Genomic DNA, 22208 nt, shown 5'->3' on the forward strand with positions numbered 1-22208 from the left:
AAAAAAATAAACATTAAAAAAAATTTTTTTTTAAAGAATTAAATGGCATGACAAATGACATGCTTAAATACAGCCTGCCACAGAGTAATCACATAATGTGGTTATCATTTTTCTTTAGATCAAGATTTAATACTATCTAATATGTCTGAAATTTGTCTAAGATATCATTTGGGGCAGTCTTGATAAAGCTGTGAGTTGCTATTTTATGGCATGCTAGTATGTTCCAAAAGCAGGCTCCCTTTTCTGCTGAGAATTAAGTGATACACTTAATTCTCTAGATCTTGGCTGACGTGTAATTCTCTAGATCTTGGCTGACGTGTCATAATGTGGAATTGATGTAACTCCCCTGGGCCACCTCATCCATCAGAGGTCATGACATCCATTCACATGTCAACAGAAAGAGGGGGAAACACCACCTGATTTTCTATAGGAATCAAGATGTTCTTTGAATTAGACACAACCCTTTTCTTAAAGTGTCCATCGAAGCTACCTGAATATTATTTTCCAATTGTATTAGATCCTAATACAAGGAGACATCATTTTTTTCTGGAAGATTATTAAAAACCTGGCATTTTCCAGACTATGATGTAGAAATTAAATTTGAATCTAATTTCATTTCAAGTAAGTTATACACACTTAATTGCATCTTTTCTGTTCAGTTTATTAATTTTTTTTTTCAACGTTTATTTATTTTTGGGACAGAGAGAGACAGAGCATGAACAGGGGAGGGGCAGAGAGAGAGGGAGACACAGAATCGGAAACAGGCTCCAGGCTCTGAGCCATCAGCCCAGAGCCCGACGCGGGGCTCAAACTCACGGACCGCGAGATCGTGACCTGGCTGAAGTCGGACGCTTAACCAACTGCGCCACCCAGGCGCCCCATTTTCTGTTCAGTTTAAAGAGCATTAGGCATTTAAGAAATTGGAATTGCTATACCGAACTTCTAAATGGAACAAAACAAGAATCACTTAAATGACTTTTTTTTTTTAGAACCAGAAGAGGCTTTTTTTTCTGAAATAGAACATTTTTCTATATGAAGAACTGGCCTTTTTATTCCATACCCTACCTACTCATCACTCTGCTCAAATTATCTTTCCAATTCCTCAACTCAGTGGTTTGTTGGTTTTGTTTTGTTTTGTTTTGTTTTGTTTTTTCTATTTACGGTATATGAAAACCAACATAGATGCTACAAAAATAACATTAAGATGCAAACTCAAAGCCCATAAGGAAACCTTTCTGTGTCGACGGCATTTCCGGCTGGGGTTTCCATAAAACAAAAGTCTCTTAAGCTTGACTTTGGAAACACCCTTTATTTGACATTGGATTGCCCTCCCTTGCCCACTTGGTCAGTACAGGTGAATTTCATTTTCTCTGGTCTTTGTTCGATTATCAACTCTGCAGGCCCCTCTTCCATGGAAATCCATTCAACTTCGAGACGACCCAGTAGGACAGAATTGCCCTTGAAAGGCTTAAATGGGGAAAACAGCTTGAGAATGTTATGAGGCAAGACAAACTGACGTGAAAGATATTTTCATCTCCACTCACTGGGTGCCAACTCAGGATAAAGTTAGGAGAACAGTGCGCTTGCTATGTGCTGTAAAGTAATACTGAATGGAACAGGTGACTTAAGAATGGAGTAAGAATGGAAAAGTGAGTCAGAGTCAGACATAAGGCATAGCATTGTGAATTTATCCTCAGGATAATTGTCAGTGGTGATCATTGGCAGATTTCTGTGACTATTTAATATGTGCTGTAAATATTTGCATTCTGTGGACAGCACAGTATCATGGGTCTGAAAAGTAGATGGGAAGGTGGAATTTAGGTCCTAATTCCATTCTACCTCTTAGGCTGCTGATTTCTGTTGCCAGCGGAAGGAGAAAAAACTATTGTAGGTGAAACATAACAGTTCAGGGTTCCATCCTGGGGAAAAGAGAGTGTTTTGTTAGTAAGCTCTTTATTTCAAAGCATGATAAAAAGTAACAAAGAGAGTATATTTTCTGTTTCTATAGCAATCTTTCTGTATTATTCCTTTCTTACAAAAATGGCATTGCTTTGCAAAATAGGCTTTAAAATGAAGAGAGCCTATATGATAAGTCTTTGTCAATTCTATTAATTCATGGCCTTGAAACCGTCTTGGGTTCTTAGTTCTTAGCTTTTCCTTTCCATACATATAAAAAGGGGGGTGATCAAATGATGGAAATTTTTAAATTTTTTCTTATGCGTGTTTGTTTGCTTTGTTTTGGGATTCCTGAGTGGACATTTTTATCTCTGTGAAATATTACTAACCCTGAGAACTTCAAAACATCCATGAGGCAATGCCATGGAAGCTGAATCTCTTTGGATGAAATGAAACTTGAAAAGAATGAGCTTTAAAAAATTCTTAAAGAATTATCTATCTATCTATCTATCTATCTATCTATCTATCTTAAGAGTATAATGTTTTTGTAAAAAATTTGAAGGTATTGCTGAGCGGGTGCCAGGTAATAAGGTGTATATTGGTAACACCTTTCTGGAAAGTAATTTATCAATATGTACCAATAACTTACAAAATGTTTGTATTAGCTCAGGCTGCCATAACAAAGTACCATTGACTGGGTTATGTAAACAAAGGAAGTTTATTTCTTACAGTTCCAGAGGCTGGCAGTCCAAGGGCAAAGGCATCAGCATGGTTGGTTCTGGGGAGAGCTCTCTTCTGGTTTGTAGAGGAATGTCATGTCTCTGTGTGCTCACATGGTAGAGGGGGACAGAGAGAGAGCAGGAGAGAGAAATTTCTCTCACTTCCTTTTCTTATAAAGCCAGAGTCCTATGGGATTAGACCCCACTCTTTTTTTAAATGTCTATTTATTTATTTTGGGAGAGAGAGAGCATGAATGGGGGAGGTGCAGAGAGAGAGGGAGAGAGAAGGGGAGAGAGAGAGAGTGAGAGAGAATCCCAAACAGGCTCCACACCACCAGCGTGGAGCCCAAAGCAGGACTCGAACTCAAGAGCCTGTGAGATCATGACATGAGCCGAAACCAACCGTCAGATGCTTTACCACCTGAACCACAGAGGCGCCCCTAGACCCGTTTCTTATGACCTCATTTAACTTTAATTACCTTGTAAAGGCCTCATCTCCAGATACTGTGACACTGGGGTTAAGAGCTTCAATTTATGAATTTTAGGTCCATAGCAATGTTCAGACCCTTTGATCCAGTCATTCAACTTCCAGAAACCCATCCTTTGTGTGGTATTGAGGTACGGGTGTGGAGTGGGGAGAGGTAACCGGAAAATAGCCCTAAATGAGCACTTAAAAATATTCATCGTATTGGTTACCGTTTGAGACTAGGAAAACACATGCAAGCAAGATGGGCAGGAGATCATCACCTGAATAAAACCACGAAGGAAGTTACAAACGCAGAATTCCATGTGATTTCCAGATTGGCATCCAGATAAGCCAGAACACTGCTACAAATCCAAGCTAGGCCCAAGAATGTTTTTATTTAATTTTTAGAAGGAGACGGACAGAACATGAGTGGGGGGAGGGGCAGAGAGGGAGGGGAAACACAGAATCCAAAACAGGCTCCAGGCTCTGAGCGGCCAGCACAGAGCCCGACTCGGGGCTCGAGCTGACAAACCCTGAGATCATGACCTGAGCCAAAGTCGGATGCTTCGCCGACTGAGCCACCCAGGCGCCCCGCTAGCTTTTGCACTTTTGAAAGCAATTATAAGCAGCGCTATTTCAGAAACGAATGAAGTAATGCTTACGCACAGAATAACAATTACATTCTGAAAAAAAAAATTGTTTCTCTTAATGTTCTCTTTGGCGATTTCATCTGTTTGCATGGACTTAACTATCAGCTCAATAATGACAACTCTCGAGGTGCCTGGGTGGCTCAGGCGGTTGAGCATCTGACTTCTGTTCGGGTCATGATCTCACGGTTTGTCAGTTCAAGCCCCCCATAGGGCTCGGGGCTGTCAGCACAGAGCCTGCTGTGGCTCCTCTATCCCCCTCTCTCTCTGCTCTTCCCCTGCTCACACACTCTTTCTCAAAAATGAATAAACATTAAAAAAAAAAAAAAAGACAACTCACACATCAGTTCCCTGTAAGTCCCAGCCTAAATACGGTCATCCCTGCACCCATTTCTGTGGTCTCAGTTACCTGTGACCAACCGTGGTCCAGAAGCAGCAAATCCTCACTTTGGCATACTGTCGGGTCAATAGGAGCCTAACTATGTCACGATGCCCATGTGACTGTCCCCATTTCATGTCATCACAACGTTGGCATTTTATCATCTTAAATCATCACAAGAGTGAGTACAGTATAAAAAGACATTTTGAGTGGGGCGCCTGGGTGGCGCAGTCGGTTAAGTGTCTGACTTCAGCCAGGTCACGATCTCGCGCTCTGTGAGTTCGAGCCCCGCATCGGGCTCTGGGCTGATGGCCCGGAGCCTGGAGCCTGTTTCCGATTCTGTGTCTCCCTCTCTCTCTGCCCCTCCCCCGTTCATGCTCTGTCTCTCTCTGTCCCAAAAATAAACGTTGAAAAAAAAATTAAAAAAAAAAAAAGACATTTTGAGAGACCACATCCACATAACTTTTATTACAGTGTATTGCTATAATTGTTCTATTTTGTTATTAGTTATTATTGTTAATCTCTTAACTGTGTCTAACTTATAAGTTAAATTTTATCATTGGTGTGTATGTATAGGAAACAATATAGTATATCTAGGGTTCGGTCCTATGCACCATTTCAGGCATCCACTGGGGGTCTCGGAACACGTCCTCCTTGGATAAAGGGAGACTATTGGAAATGCCCTGATATGTCTTCCAAATACTAGTCGTGCGTGGCCAGATGCTTGGTGGCCATCGGAACACGTCCTCCTTGGATAAAGGGAGACTATTGGAAATGCCCTGACACGTCTTCCAAACACTAGTCGTGCGTGGCCAGATGCTTGGTGGCCATCTCCCTCTGACTGTTTTGACACCTCAAACTCGTCCCGTCCCAAGCAGAAATCGTCGCCTTCTGGGAAATGTGCCTACCACGTTGTGAACCTTATCTCTCCTGGTGGCATTCCCGTCATCAGGGAACCCCAAAGCTACCTTTGTTTCTTGTGTCTTATCCATCATCCGTTTCCAGCTCACATTTGCCAGCCAGCCTTGAACTGATATTCAACTGAGTTACTTCATGGATAACTGTTACACACTTTTGTTTTTAATTTTTTCATTCCACAGAGAGGTTATAATTTGGGATCATACTAATCTATATATTCTTCTTTTTTTTTTCTTTTGCCACTTTAAAAACATGTAAGAGATGTACGTGTGTCTTAGCCTCTTCAGGCTGCTGTAACAAAAATATCATAGGCTGGGGGGGGCGGTTAAACAACAAACATTTCTGACAAGTTTTGAGTCTGGGAAGTCTGAGATCAAGACACTAGCAGATTCAGTGTCTGGTGAGAGCCTGCGTCCTGGTTCATAGAGGGCCATCTTCTCTGTTTCTCACGTGTCAGACAGGGTGATAAAACTCCCTGCCATCTCTTTTAAAAAGGCACTAAGCCCATTCGTGAGGGCTCCGCCTTCAAGATCTAATCACCTCCCAAGGGCCCCACCTTCTAGAATCACCACTTTGGCGGTCAGGATTTCGATATATGAATTGAAGGGGACACAGCTATCGAGTCCATAACAACGTAGTTGGATCGTTATGTGCATCCGTGGATAGTCTGGTAAAAAAGGCTTGCGTACGACACAGTTCTCAGTTGTCCCCTCCCTGCTTTTCTTTGTGAAATAGAAGGCAGACGCTCTTATTAAAAGTCACAGGGGCGCCTGGGTGGCTCCACAGTTAAGCATCTGACTTCGGCTCAGGTCATGATCTCACGGTTCGTGGGTTCGAGCCCCACGTCGGACTCTGTGCTGACAGCTCAGAGCCTGGAGCCTGCTTCGGATTCTGTGTCTGCCTCTCTCTCTGGCCTTCCCCAGCTCGTGCTCTGTCTCTGTCTCTCAAAAATAAATAAACACTAAAAAAAACAAACAAACAAACAAAAAAAAAACTAAGAAAATCAAAGTTACCGACAGGGGGTGGAGACTACACCAGGAGTAATAGTGACAGACATATACAACTGTGTTTTCATTTTTCAAGAAGAGTAGTTTTGTTCTAAAGCAACAAACTTTAGGTTTTTTGGTCTCTGGGCCACACTATACTTTTAGGACCTCCTGCGTGTCCCAAAGAACTTTGTCTACGTGAGCTATAATTATCACCACCTAATTATTAGAAATTGAAAAATGGTATAGGTATTTTATCAGTTTGAAGATAGCAATGATGAACACATTGTGTCTTAACATTAATATCATCCTAGTGTTATTACTACATTAGGATAATTTTTACATCACAGAGACCCTGGGAGAACTACCGTCTGAAAATTTGTTTGTTCCAGAACACGAAAGAGCATAATGAAGCACAAAACTTTGAGATTGAATTTATTTGCTTTGATTTATAAAATTATTTTTTAACGTTTATTTATTTAAACTTCTTTTTAATGTTTATTTATTTTTGAGAGAGAGAGAGAGAGAGAGAGAGAGCGAGCCAAGAAGGGGCAGAGAGAGGAGACACAGAATCTGAAGCAGGCTCCAGGCTCTGAGCTGTCAGCACAGAGCCTGAGATGCAGGGCTCGAACCCATGAACCATGAAGTCATGACCTGCGCCGAAGTCTGGCGCTTAACCGACTGAGCCACCCAGGCGCCCCTGCTTTGATTTATAATACCAGAGTCTCAATAAAAGCTATGAAATGTTAAAATTTATAACAAAGTTTCCTCAATTCTGATGGTCTTGCTCCCTGGGCTTACTGATTAGTGGCTTTACCCATAATATTAAAATTCATTGTTTCCCTTATGTGTAATCTGCCTACAGAGCGAAGAGTCTGTGTCATACCAGAATAATTTTCTTTGCTTTACGTTGAATTTATCATATCCATGATTATTCAAGAAAAAGAAAAACAAAGGTTCTCACTTTTTAAAGAACTAAGAGGGTCTTTACAACAATGCTATTTTCTGTGCCTATTAAATATATATATATATATATATTTTTTTTAAATAAACAACAGAAATTTATTTCTTACAGTTCTGGAGACTTGGATATGAAGTCCAAGATCAAGGTGCTGGCAGATTCTGCTTGGTGAGGATGTGATTACTGGTTCATAGATGGCCATCTTTTTTTTCTATGCTTATTTTTAAATGTTATATTGTCCCTTCGGTTAAATAGTGTCACAGGCACCCATTATCCTATCTTAGTCAAGTACCCACATTTCTTCTAACGACATTTCTAATTGCCTTCCTACAACTGTATATGACATACCAAAACATTTTTTTTTAAAAAATTCTTTTACTGAAGCCATCTTTGAGATTTCCTAGAGGGCTCTTGGAAAGCACAAAGTTTTGTTCTTTTACTTTATAAAAAGAGAGATGTTAGAAATAATTAGGTTAAGCTTGTTTGATGTGTTACAATAGAAAATGCTGCATAGGAATATTTGTCAAGTGACAAAGTACACAGAGTCTGGCCTAGGTTAAATATGTATAAGTAAAATGCTACCAATATAAACATTTCAGAAATCAAATGCTATAGAAGAAATCCCCGGATGTTTGTTAATGCCCTTGTGGACCATAATGTTTGACATTCAGGGTGAACACAGACGATCAAAACTCTTATACAATAGTTATCTAATGTTCTCTGATTTAAAAAAAAAAAATCAAAGGCTCCCGGGTGGCTCAGTTGGTTAAGTGTTCAACTCTTGATTTCAGCTCAGGTCACAATCTCACGGTTCATGGGATCAAGCCCTGTATCGGGCTCTACACGGACAGCACAGAGCCTGCTTTGGATTCTGTCCCTCTCCCTCTCTTTCTGCCCCTCCCCTGCTCTCATGCACACTTTCTCTCTCTCCCTCTCTTTCTCTCTCTCCTCTCAAAATAAAATAAAACATTAAAAAAGTTCAATAACTTCCATTCTAATATTACTGGTTACAGTAATAAATTAGTATGGTGATGGCCCGGCCCAACGTGGCTTAGAGGTGGTAACAAAGTCAATTTCTGGAAAAATGTTGGAGGTGGAGCCTATAGATTTGTTCATGGAACTGGATATACGTTAGCGAGAAAAAAAGATGAGTCAAAGCCATCTTCAATGTTGTTGGCTTCATCAAGTGGTGGAACTAAGACGTTTTTAATGAGACGAAGAAGACCATATAGGATCTCCTGGTTTGGGAGACACTACAAAGAATTTAATATTGGACCTGTTGAATACTAAATGGTTAGTAATAAATAAAATACCATTGATACAAATAAATCAAAATGTATAATATAAATCATATAATAAACATACTTAGATATATAATCATGCATCTTACAAAATAAAACTAGTTTAAATACATAAATTTATGAATAAAATAAAACTGCATAATAATAATATAAATTGTAATAAGCTGTTAATATCATCACTCGCATTACTACTATTTATTATTCAATATTTACATTGCAGGTGTTAAGTAAGAGTCTGGAATCCAGGACCCAGATCCACACATGATACAAATTCAGAACTTACCAAATTCTGATAGCCGTGACCGGATGGGATCACCAAGGGAGAGTGTAAATAGAAAAGAGTAAAGGTCATCCATGCTTTCACATGGATGTTCCAGAAGTGGGATGGCTGAATCATAGTGTAGTTCTATTTTTACTTTTCTGAGGAACCTTCATACTGTTTTCCGTAGTGGCTTCGCCAGCTTCTGTTCCCACCAACAGTGAACAAGGGTTCCTTTGCTCCACATCCTCGCCGACACCTGTTATCTCTGGTCTGTTTACTAATAAAGCTGGAAACTACCCCCTCTTTTTTTTTAAAGATCCCCCCAAATCCCCAAACCTCAATGCCATGATCTGGAAAGCCTGTTTCACAAAGATGGATGTCCAGCTTGTGAATTCACAAGGAGAGCCTCAGGAATATTCACAACATGATTCAGGTCACCTGGGCATGACTGATAACCTGTCACACAGCTTTTCCCAACTCCTTTACTATGTCTCAGTATTGATGGATTCCAACACTGTCTAGGATTGTGGGGTTTATTTGTTTGCATTGTGCATTTAATTTACAAATACTTATACTGGATGCCTGTGAGCTCTAGACTCTGTCCTGAACATGTTACACCTATTAACATATTTAATCTTTGTAACACTTCCAGGAGGCAGTGAGGATTATTATCCCCATTTTACAAAAGAGAAAACTAAGAAACAGGGCAGGTCAGTGGCTCGTCCAAGTTCACACAGCAATTAAAAGGCAAATGTCGATCTGCCAGGAGGCACCTCTTTTTCAATTCCTGCAACAGTGATGTAGGAAAGCTTTGGGGCCTCAGAAGGTTGTACGATCCGTACGAACCATACATGTGGAAGCTTCTGTGCTTACTGAATCCCTAACGGAGGACTTAAAAGTAATTTTTCTCTTCTTAGGGTTAAATCCCAGTTTCAGCTTGGTATTCTATATTCTCAAATCCCAGTTTCTAGTTCTAATGATAGTGTAGGGGCCAAGGGCAGGCTGCCCCAAGATGGGCCACTTGGCCATACTTTCAAATTAAAAGTAATCAAAACCCAGCAGGTGCAGGAAAGGCTCTCTGCCTCCCCCTCAACTGCCGAAATCTGCATTGGAAAGGAGAGCCTGTACCCGGAAGAGAGCTGTTAACGGAGACTCCCCTTTACCTAGGAAACTTACCAGCGAAATAGGGCAACCCTAGTTTTCAGACATCTCCTTTCTCCTTCCTGCTATTGGCCTTCCTCTCCTTTGTATCCTCTCCTGAGCTACCCCTCTCCTGAGCTCATAGAAGCTTCACGTTGCCTCATTGTCTTTGGAATTTCCAGCCTGTGTGGATTCCCTGCATGCAGGCCTATTACATTGGATTCTCTCTGTTAGTCTGTCTCACGTCAGTCTGACTCTATGTCCAGCTCAAAGGACCACAGGGCAGAGGAAATTCTTCTTCCCAGGCAGTAGTTTTTCTACAGACCCCAAAATTTCAATGTAACATTCAAATTGTAGTATCTAAAATTCAATAAGGTACTGGAAGGAAGGTCAATCAAAACTACAAGTACATGGGGCACCTGGGTGGTTCAGTCGGTTAAGCGTCCAACTCTTGATTTTGGCTCAGGTCATAATCTCGCGGTTCGTGGGTTTGAGCCCCGTGCTGGGCCAAGCATTGACAGGATGGAGCCTGCTTGGTTGGGATTCTCTGTCTCTCTGCCCCTCCCCTGCTCGCTCGCTCTCTCTCTCTCAAAATAAATAAATAAACGTAAAAAAAGAAAATCTACAAATACAGTGAAAACCTGTCACAGTGGTCCTTCCTATGTTTTTTATGTTTTCAAAAGCAAGGTGTGCCTCAAAAAGCCTATGTCCGAATTTCTATCCCAAAGGGAGATTGTAACATTCCTCCTTGTTCACCAGCTGTGGCCCAGCCTTGAGATCATTTAAGCGTTAATCTCTCTCCAGCACTAATGTTGCCTGAGGAGTTGCCACTGTGAACAAAGAAGCAATGCTTTGTCAAAGTCAAAGTGAATTGAAATAGAGTAAGAAACGTAGATTGGACAAGTCCAAAGAACAGAGCTATGTGGACTGTCTGTCCAAGAAACCTTTGCTTATTTCCCAAAACAGGAAGTTATAGTCTCTGTTTACTTTTTGTTATATTGGCAGTGCTAATCTGAATAAGCAGATCAGTGGGTTCCAGGACTTTCCCACTTGCTAAAGTATGTCTAGTGAAGTTGGGCCAATACCTATATTTGCATGTCAGGAGCCTAAGTAGCTAAGAAAAACTCTAGTAAATTGATTTGTTTTTATATACATGAATCAAATCTGAACAGGACTTGATTTTCAATTTAAATATTGTAGTGCTCAGGTTAGCAATCTGCTGGACTAAATGTCAGGCACATCCTTAATTTACTAAATTAGTGTTCAAGTCTGTAATTGAAGTAATTTCTTTGATAATGTATCCTTAAGGCAAGGGAATACTTTGACTTAATTAAAAAGAGAATGTCAGTTGATGAGTATGTCTTTCCAGAGTATATCTCCTTGCAGATATATTGAATCAAAGAAATAATCAGCTCAGTGAAATCTTACGGTTAGAGAACATATTTGCAATTTTTAAATGAATATACCATTTGTGTAATTAGGCAATGTGGGTCCATCACATTTGCTCTGATGGGAGAAAATAGGTTTCTGATACTAACATGGACTCTGATCTTATCCTACCATCTCAGGAATTCTCCTAATTGATGTTTGCTTCAGTTTATTTCTATCATAGAAGGGTAATTCATTAAGTGTAATATATTTAAAGGCACTTTTAACATACAAGGTTTTTAATTTTTGTTTTTGTTTATTTTAGAAATACTCTACGAGCGAGTCCTGGTTTCTGTGTTCTTCTCCTGGCCTGCCAATAACCAGCTTTATGACTTTGGCAAATCATTTAACTACAGATGCTTTCACGTATAAAATGTGAAGTTTGATTTTCAATGTTAGATCCAGATCTATTATTCAGTGATTATTTGCTTTATTTAAAGATGATTTTTTGTTTTCCCCAGATTGAAGCTGATCTTTTATTCCTAGTGTTGAGTTTTAAAATCTCAAAGGATTGGAACAATACTGTCGGGAAAACCGTGGAGCTATGAAAGACTGTGAAACGGACAAAGAGTACCCAGTGTCCCGTTCAGAACACTCTTCTGGGTTAGCTTTGGGTTTTTTTTTTTTTTAATTTTTTTTTAACGTTTATTTATTTTTGAGACAGAGAGAGACAAAGCTTGAACGGGGGAGGGTCAGAGAGAGGGAGACACAGAATCCGAAACAGGCTCCAGGCTCTGAGCTGTCAGCACAGAGCCCGACCCGGGGCTCGAACCCACGAACCGTGAGATCATGACCTGAGCCGAAGTTGGCTGCTTAACCGACTGAGCCACCCAGGCGGCCCTGTTTTGTTTTGTTTTTTTATTAAAAAAATTTTTTAAAAATGTTTATTTATATGTGAGAGACAGACAGAATGTGAGCAGGTGGGGGGAGGGGGGCTGCAGAGAGAGACAGAGACAGAATCTGAAGCAGGCTCCAGGCTCTGAGCTGTTGGCACAGAGCCGGAGGCAGGGCTCGAACTCCCAAGCCCTGAGATCATGACCTGAAGTCGGATGCTTACCTGACTGAGCCACCCAGCAGCCCTGCTATTTTGTAACTTTGTAAGATGTAAAACACTGATAGTAATTCAAAGGATTCTTGTCTAAAGATGTGCGGATTGCATCCACTGAAATGCAATCCACCATCGTCTTTGGATATGAACACGTTTTACATCTATTTGTAAATTCGTTTCAGCATTCCTCATTGCTACGTGTGTGTAATTCTTTTGAATTCTCCTTTGAATCAGTTATAACGTTGTATTGGTTTCCTCATTAACTAAGAAGTTAAACAACGTATTGGATGTGTATTAGGGTCATGAAGTAAAGATAATCTTTACTTATCGTTTTTTATTTAGATTTTAGCCTTTATTTATCTTTTTTATTTTAGCCTTAAAAAATGTCCCCTTTAATTTACCTACATAATTAAATCACTGTGAGGATCAAGTCAGACGATGCATGTTAAGTACTTGGCACGGTGCCTGAGATCTAACGATGATGATGATTCCTGTTTACTCTACTGACCAAGCGAGCTTTGGTTCCAGTGAACAAGTGTCCTCCTCAAAGCTAGCTGGTAAGAATTCAAGATAACAAAGCCTTTAGCTGAGATGGTTTGAAGATTATTAAAGCTACAGCTACTTGAGCAAAGGACTTAATGTATCAAGAAACTACATCTGTTTTGGTTATAGATGTTCAAATAAATCTCACTTGAAATCATGTTTTGATTCGTGTTAAGGACTGACAAAACCTGTGAAGGGACTAGCAGAGATTAAGTTACTACCAGAAGAGCGTATGGATACAGGGACTCAAGAAAAGCACCTGAGAAAACATGCAGACTTTGAAGGGAACCAACTGTGTGTCAATGCTCACTCTTCTGCCCTTAATCGAAGTCACCCACTTGCCAAAGATTCATTCAGAATATGGCTTTTGTCACCAAGGGGGAAGATACAAGAAGGAATAGCAAATAAAAGAATCAAAAGAAGGGAGTCAAAATAAACTTCCTACTGCCCTATTTTAGCTCATTTTACCATCAAAATGAAGGTTGAGATGCTGAGAAGTGAAGGATATTTTATTTAGGTATGTGTTTCTCTGTTACCCCATGGAACAAAGAAATCTGAAGTGGGCTACTGTCAAAGGTATAATATGAACAATAAGAAGGCATCCTGATTACAAGCTTCTTATACACTGGAACAGGATTTCTGGGAACAAGAATGGCTTTCATCAAGAAATGTAAAGGAGATTGTTGGGAAGATTAAGCGAGAGGGGGTTGAAGGGGCAGGAGAAACATCCCCAAAGAGTTTCTCTCCCTCAATACCATGATGAGCAAAATATACTACCAGCACCATGACAGAACAAATACATAAATTCAACCAACATTTATTAAATACTGCCTAAGTGTGACAAGAAAGAGAGAGAGAGGGGCGCCTGGGTGGCGCAGTCGGTTAAGCGTCCGACTTCAGCCAGGTCACGATCTCGCGGTCCGTGGGTTCGAGCCCCGTGTCAGGCTCTGGGCTGATGGCTCGGAGCCTGGAGCCTGTTTGCGATTCTGTGTCTCCCTCTCTCTCTGCCCCTCCCCCGTTCATGCTCTGTCTCTGTCTGTCCCCAAAATAAATAAACATTGAAAAAAAAAGAGAGAGAGAGAGAGAGAGAGAGAGAGCGTGAGCAGGGGATGGGCAGAGAGAGAGTGAGACACAGAATCTAAATCAGGCTCCAGGCTCTGAGCTGTCAGCACAGAGCCCAACGTGGGGCTCCTCATGGACCATGAGATCATGACCTGAGCCGAAGTCGGACATTCAACCAACTGAGCCACCCAGGTGCCCCTTAACGTTTATTTTTTTAGACAGAGAGAGAGAGAGAGTGTGCGCAAGTAGGGAAGGGTCAGAGAGAGAGATGGAGACACAGAATCCGAAGCAGGCTCCAGGCTCTGAGCTGTCAGCCCAGAGCCTGACTCAAGGCTTGAACTCATGAACCATGAGAACACGACCTGAACCAAAGTCGGACGCTCAACTGATTAAGCCACCCAGGTGCCCCTGTGACAAGTACGTTTCTAGCCAGAGAAATCTCTACCCTGGCATAGCTTACCTTGGCAAGGAGCAGGGAACACAGAGGTAGAGACAATCAGTAGGAAAAGTAAAGAAATAAATGATATGGTACTTTAGAGTCATAGGTGCTATGGAGAAAAGTGTGAATAGTAAAGGGAAGGACCAAGGGCTGTAGTTTTCTAGGCTGGCCAGAGAAGGTCACTTTGAGAGGCTGTTTGAACAAAGACTTAGAAGGAGCAAGCCCTGAAGATGTGGAGGCAGGGGGGTGGGGAGGGATGGAGGGAGGAAAGAATGTTCCAGGTAGAAGTTCCTGAGGCAGGTAAACACCTGGAATGACAAAGAAGCCAGCAGGTCTCAGCAGAATGAGCAAGGAGGAGAGAGTTGGATGAGGTCAGGGAGCCAACAGGAGTGATGATGGAGGCATATCCCTATGGGCCCAGGGAACCAGTGTAAGGTCTCAGGCTTTCTTCTCAGAGATGGGGAGCTACTGGAAAATTTTACATAATGGAGTGGTATGACCTGACTTAAAATTTGTTTTAATGTTTACTTATTTATTTATTGAGTGAGAGTGAGAGTGTGAGTCGGGGAGGACACAGGGAGGGGGAGAGAGAGAAAGAGAGAGAGAGAGAGAGAGAGAGAGAGAGAGAGAATCCCAAGCAGACTCTGTGCTGTCAGTGCAGTCTGATGTGGGGCTTGAATTCATAAACTGTGAGATCATGCCCTGAGCCTAAATCAAGAGTTGGACACTTGACCGATTGAGCCACCCAGGCACCCCTGACCTGACTTAAATTTTAAAAGAATCACCAGAGGCAAAAATCAACAACGGCAATCAAACGATGAAAGGATCGACAAGAAATAAAAGAATCCATAGAGAAAAACTGAGAAGTACTTGGCTCTCAACCGGCTCCCATGCCTCCCCTCCCACCCCCCACAGCCAAAAAGACCACATCGAAAAATTAGAGACAACCAATTATTCACTTTTTTCTCTTTGGACTCTGAAGATTAGGAACATGGTGTATTTTGGGTTCTGCACCCAACTCCAATGCGTGAAGGGGACCCCATACCACCAAGCCAGGCTTGGGGACTCGCTGGGTGCCCTACAACTCAAGTCAATTCTGACACTCTCTACCTGGAGATGGCATCAGATTCCACAGGTAAGGGCTCAGGCCCATGAGACAGACCAGTTACAAGCCCAGAATGTTACCTGTGCTTCTGACCAACTGGCTCTAAATCAGAGGTTCCCCCGACCTCCTCCTGGGGTTCAAGTAATTTGCTAGAGCGACTCACAGAACTCAGGACACCTATTTATGCACTAGATGACCAGTTTACAAAGGATATTATGAAGGACGTTAAAGAATACACATCAATAGCCTGATGAAGAGACACATAGGATGAGGTCCCAAACAAAGGAGTTTCTGTCCTCCTGGAGTTTGGGCCCCGATATGTTGGTACATGGAAGTGTTCTGGTTCCCCAACCTGGAAGCTCCCCGAACCCCCTCCTCCTGGGGGTTTTTAGTGGAGGCTTCATTACATAGGCATGATTGAGTAACTCACTAGTCATTGGTGATTGATTTCTCCAGCACCTCTCTCCTCCCCGAAACTTTCAGTTCCACCCTCTATTCTTGGTGGGTTCCCTTGGCAACCAGCTGTCAATTCTTAGGTGCTTTCCAAAAATCACCACGTTAACATAAACCCAATGTTGGTGGAAAGGGGCTGGTTATGAATAAGGAAACACCCATGGCACCTTGATGGCTTTGAAGCATTTGCAGCAGCTGAGGTCAAGAGACCAAATATTAAAACAAAGGATGCTCCCTTTGCTTTTACTGCTCAGGAAGCTCTAAGGGTTTTGTGAGCTGTGAGACAAGAAATGTGGACGAAGACCAAATGTATATGAGAAACATATTTTGGTCATCTCACTGACAAAATACATATATATCCCATAAATCACAGTATCTCACATTTGTTGGGGGAGAGGGAGATAAAGAAATGAACAATGAGCCTCACTTTCTCTGATGGTCTACACTCAGAATTGAGGGAAATGAGAATGGAGGTTGAACAAGCAGGTGCAATGCACTGTGGAAAGAGAATCAAGAAGTCACCACATTACATCAGGTGAGACAGAGGCACTTAAGTCTTAGCAAAAGCAGTAGCTTGGTAACTGCAAATATCCTATAGAGGGAAGAGGGAATACAGCATTCAAGAGGCACAGAGCTATCTTAGCTCAAGAACAGAATCAGAAGGGGTAATATTGACCTCAGAAAAATGATCACAAGGTTCAGAACCATGTAATTACAGAACCAAACAACAAAAAAAAGAAAGAATAATTAATAGACACTGGTGAGAATTGAATTACTGGCACTGAGAAGCTTCGGATAATCAGAGTAAATGCAGATAAAAAAATAATACAGAAAAGAAAGCAATAAATGAAGCCACAAGATCCAGAACGCAGACCAAGATAATTCAATCATAAATTTCTCTCCATGAAATAGGGGCCCATCACATGGTACAGAGGTACACAAAAATATAATTCAGGAAGAATAGCTCATAAATAAAGAAAAAGGCTGCACTTCCAAATTAAAAAGAACGTTCCCCCCTCATCCCCCCCCTCACCCCGCCAGGGAAGTCTGATAGAGAAAGCTCAAATCCCATGTGATGGCTGAATCTCAAGGATAGAAGAATTCTTTAGACATCCAGGGAGAGAAGGCAAATCATCTTCAACAGAGGAGAAATAAAACTGGCATTAAACTTCTCTGCAGCCACATTCAGGGTCCACAGATAATGCAGCAAAGTCCACAAGAGTGCTATAAAGAGTGGGAACCACAGGTCAGTAGCACTGGTGATACCTTGGACACTTGTTAGAAATGCCCAATCTCTGTCAGACCCTACGCCAGGCTCCCTGAATCTGCATTTTTAACAAGCCCCCAGGTAATTTCTACACATATTCAAGTTTGAGAACTAGTAATCTACAATGCTTTCAGGGAAGGTGTTGGCAGGGATCTCCTCTTTCAATTAGGATGCCATTCTATTTATAAGGTCTTATTTTCAAACATGAAATGACTCGCTTAAAGCCATCGCACCAGGAGTCTTTCTGAAGTCTTGATAACCTAATTCGGACATCTCAAAGAATTCAGGAACAAAGAGGCAAGAAGTGAAAGCACAGTGTTGACTTTGAATCCGTTTGATCAGAGAGCAAAACAACCAGGAGAAATACAGTGAACCGAACGTGAACGCGGTAACCCGGATGATGTAACCGTGATGGAACTCTCGACTCCGAAGATGGGAGGGAGAACATCCCCTAAGGCTCACAGCAGACAGTCTGTAAATACTTCCCAAATCTGAAGGATGTAACGTTTTTAAAAAGCATAATGACTTAAATATCTTACTGTTTTTAATGTTCACCCCTGTACTTTTTTAAAATTAACCCTAGAGACCTATTTTAGGAAATGAGTTTTCCTGTGGTAGAGACATGCGAAGTTCAACAATTCCAATTTCACTTCCTTTTATTTTTCTTACACTAAATTCAACAACATGTAATTTAAAAAATGCTTGTGTATTCTGAGAGCGTGCTCATGGGCAGCGGAAGGGCAGAGAGACAGAGAGGGAGAGAGAGAGAATCCCAAGCAGGCTCCTCACTGTCAGCACAGAGCCCAACGCAGGGCTCGATTTCAGGACCCTGAGATCATGACCTGAGCGGAAATCAAGTCCAATGTTTAACCGCACCCCAGGCACCCCCCAAAAATGTAATATTTTAATGGCAATCACTCTTATAGTTGTCATTTTTACAAAGTATTTTTATCTTTTTATCTATTCATGATCAATATTTTATCTGTCTCGGTGCACAAAAGGCTTTACGTGTATCAGTGGTGTCTAGAATGTTGTTTAATGTTGACAAGACAAGCTTTTAAAATGCTCAGTTTTCCTTTCTTTCTCTTTTTTCTTTTTATTTCTTTCTTCCTGTCTTTCTTTCTGTCTTTCTTGTCTTATTTTTACTTAAGTCATCTCCACATCCAATAGGGGGCCCAAACTCATGACCTCAAGATCAAGTGGCATATGCTCTCCCAACTGAGCCAGCTAGGTGTCCCTATATTTCTTTTTTGCCTAAATTACTTTATAGATTTATTTATTTTTTTTTCAACGTTTATTTATTTTTTTGGGACAGAGAGAGACAGAGCATGAACGGGGGAGGGGCAGAGAGAGAGGGAGACACAGAATCGGAAACAGGCTCCAGGCTCCGAGCCATCAGCCCAGAGCCCGACGCGGGGCTCGAACTCCCGGACCGCGAGATCGTGACCTGGCTGAAGTCGGACGCTTAACCGACTGCGCCACCCAGGCGCCCCCTAAATTACTTTAAAAGAGCATAAATAACTTTTAAAAAGTAGTATAGCAAAACAAATATGAGAGGATATAAATAGTAGTTAATTATAGGTGGTGGAAATAAAATTGGTTATATTTTTTCTTTGGATTTTTAGTATTTTTTATTTAAAGAAAGTGAAACCAAGCTTTACATTAGAGCATCAAAGACATTTTTTAAAGACATTTATTTAAAAAAAATTTTGTTGTTGTTTATGTATTTATTTTGAGAGAGAGAGAGAGAGAGAGAGAGCGAGCCTGTGAGCAGGGGAGGGACAGAGAGAGAAGGAATCCCAAGCAGGCTCGTGCAGACCCTGACTCAGGGCTCAAACCCATGAACTGTGAGAGCACGACCTGACCCAAAGTAAAGAGTCAGATGCTTAACTGACTGAGCCACCCAGGTGATCCCATCAAAAACATTTTTGATCTAAAGAAGATATTTGCTAATCCTTCATACTTGGACTTTTCTGTTCCTTGCCTTCAGTGGAATAAAGGCAGAAGCCAAGGGCCAAAGCACATCTAAAGAAGAATGTCTAAAAAAGAACCCTCCCTACCAATATTAGTTGGGACTCCCAAAAGGCTACATTCTTAAGGTAAAGATAAACTACATCTGACCTCCCCAGGGCCCAACTTCAGGGTTGCCTTGGCATAAAGGTTTGTGTCAGCGTGGCCTGGGAATAAAATTACCACTCTTGCCACAGACCAGCCTCATGCAGACCTGCACCCCGGATGTGCATAGCTGGGATGGACCAGGAATCCCAAGCCTTGAACTTGGATGAAGTGCTCCCCCGTTGGTAATGCACTAATGTACAGGCATATGAATGGCAAATGCCTTTAGGAGGAGGCCACTATCCTCATAGGCACCGTAGAACCCCTACAAAGTATTTCAAAGACAATCATCAGTGCTCCACCGGTGATCACCAAGGCACAAGGAAATAAGGCAACATGAAAGAGAAGCAGCAGAAACAAGAAACAGCAGAAACAGTCCTGCAAATAACCAGATGCAGATTAGAAAACAATATCCTCGGTGCCTTTAAAGACATAAATGTGTTTGGAGATATTGGCAGACAGCAGAAAACTAAGAGTAATGTTGCAGTTTTGAAAAAGAACCAAATGGAATGTTGTCAAGATGAAAAATGTAGTAGTTGAAATCAGAAGTTCAGTAGATGTGTCAAGAAGCAGAAAAAACAAAGAAGAATTAGATAATGAAAAGATTGAAGAAATTACCCAGAATTTCAGTAGAGTGGGAAAAATGTGAACAAGACAGAAGAGAGCTTAAGAGATGTGTAGAAATCTGACATATGTTTGATTAGTTCTAGAAAGAGCAGAGGGAAGAAACGGAGGCAATATTTGAAGAGATAAAGGCTGAGAACTATCCAGAACTGGTTAGGTTGCCAATTCACAGATCAGTGGTTTGGTAAATTCCAAGAAGGATAAGTAAGGCCAGTACACTCACATGCTTCGGTTGGTTTGGTAAATTCCAAGAGGGATAAGTAAGGCCAATACACTCACATGCTTCGGTGTGTGCTAACCACAGGAAGCTCGGGTAGCCAAACAGATATGAAAGAGGGGTGCCTGGCTGGCTCAGAAGGGCATGCAACTCTTGATCTCAGGGTTGTGAGTTCGAGCCCCATGTTGAGTGTAGAGATTACGTAAATAAAATAAAAAAAAAAAACACCTCAAAAAAACTCTAGTGGGTATGAAAGAAAGTAAATTTAAAGATAAAAACAGAAACTAGGGATAAAGTGGACCACTTCATAAGGATAAAACATTAAATTAAAAAAATTTTTTAATGAAAACATTAAATTTAAAAGGGAGGAAGCCATTCTACATTTTATGCACACGTAGTAACACAGTCTGAAGGTACATAAAGAAGAAAGAACCACAAAAGAAAGAAAAATATCCATGAATTGTACTGTGAGAAAAAAAAAACCTTGAGTAATTGATGCAATAAACAAAAAGGACAAATAGATATAAAAGATTTGAAAAACATGATTAACAAAACTTGAACAGACATCTGTAGAGAATTGCTTGTAATAACCATAGAATGTACATTCTTTTCAAGAATGTAATATACATCCCCCCAAGATACTCCTATATATTCTGAAATACAGGGACATGTGCACCTGAACATGTGCGCGCACACACACACACACACACACACACACACACACACACACACACGAATGTTTATAGCAGTATCATTCATAAGGGCCAAAATGTGGAAACAACTCAACCACCTATCAACAACAGAATGGATAAATGGAGGTAGATCCATAAAAAGAATATTATAAAACCATCAACAGGAACTATAATCAGATATGCCAATGTGGATATATTACATAAACATCTTGAGAGAAAAACACAAAAGCAAGATACACAAGAAGAGATATGGTATGCTTCCACTTACATAAAATATAATTAAGGGTAAAACGTAGCTGTTCTATTTAGACTCGTAGAGATATCAGGAAAATCAAGGAACTGATTTCCATAAAGCTCAGAATATCAGAATAGTGATTAATTCTGGAAAGAGGAAAGACACTGTAATCAGGAAAATACCATAGGAGATGGCCTTCTGTAGTGACAGTAGTGTTCTATTTCTTGATGTATATAGTCGTTATCTTATTTATAAGAATTTATCGGAGCACCTGGGTGGCTCAGTCGGTTAAGTGTCTGACTCTTGTTTTCGGCTCAGGTCATGATCTCCAGGTTTGTGAGTCTGGGCCCTGTATCCGGGCCACCCGTCTGTGCTGACAGTGTGGAGTCTGCTTGGAATTCTCTCTCCCTCTCTCTCTCTGTATCTCCTCTGCCCTCTCCCTCTTTCTTTCCCTCTATCTTTCTCTCTCAAAATAAATAAACTTAAAAAAAAGAATTTACAAAGATGTACATATTAAGATGAATGAGGGCTTCTGTGTGTATATTATGTTTCACTTTTTTGCATTTAAATATTTGATCTAGGGGCATCTGGCTGGCTTAGATGATGGAGCATGTGACTCTTGATCTCCTACATTGGGTGTAGAGATGACTTAAATAAATAAATCTAACTCTCTGATCTATTTAAAAATTTTTTTTAAAGTTTTATTTATTTATTTTGAGAGAGAGAGAGAGAGAGAAAGAGAGAGAGAGAGAGAACAACTGGGGAGGGGCAGAGAGAGAGGGAAAGAGAGAATCTGAAGCAGTCTCTGAGCTCTGTGCCTACTGAGCCTGGCATGGGCTCGATCTCATGACTGAGAGATCATGACTTAAGCCAATATTGAGAATCAGAAGCTTAACCCACTGAGCCACCCAGGCACCCCATATCTGATCTATTTTTAATATATCCTGAAGTACTATCAAGGATTGGGTCCAACTTTAGCTTTTTTCCATATGGCTATCCAGACATCACAGTCCTCCTTATTTAAAAACCAATCTTGGGACACCTGGGTGGCTCAGTTGGTTAAGTGTCCAACTTCAGCTCAGGTCATGATCTCACAGTTCATGGATTGGAGCCCCACGTGGGGCTCTGTGCTGACAGCTAGGAGCCTGGAATTTGCTTCAGACTCTGTCTCCCCCTCTCTCTGCTCCTCCCCCTCTCATGCTCTGTCTCTCTCTCTCTCTCAAAAATAAATTAACATGAAAAGAAAATTTAAAAAAAAATCAACCTCTTCCCCACTAATTTCCAGTGTGTCTTTATTGTATACTA

The 22208-nt window shown here is 41.1% G+C and overlaps 1 long non-coding RNA gene across 3 annotated transcripts; it reads right to left on the reverse strand.

The window, feature by feature from the left end:
* Positions 1-1289: 1289 nt before the first annotated feature.
* LOC121015348 (uncharacterized) lies at positions 1290-9931 on the reverse strand. 3 transcript variants are annotated; one of them, XR_005783777.1, is made up of 4 exons: positions 9712-9931; positions 2626-2717; positions 1840-1919; positions 1290-1467 (listed from the first exon to the last, which is right to left on the reverse strand). It is a non-coding gene; the product is annotated as an uncharacterized LOC121015348 (long non-coding RNA). The 3 variants fall into 3 exon arrangements; XR_005783776.1 differs by having other exon boundaries at positions 2626-2724; positions 9712-9919; XR_005783778.1 differs by lacking the exon at positions 9712-9931 and adding an exon at positions 7085-7682.
* Positions 9932-22208: the final 12277 nt, after the last annotated feature.

The sequence above is a fragment of the Herpailurus yagouaroundi genome, unplaced genomic scaffold (assembly GCF_014898765.1).
Source record: "Herpailurus yagouaroundi ecotype Mexico unplaced genomic scaffold, PumYag 206, whole genome shotgun sequence".
Taxonomy (NCBI): Eukaryota; Metazoa; Chordata; class Mammalia; order Carnivora; family Felidae; genus Herpailurus; species Herpailurus yagouaroundi.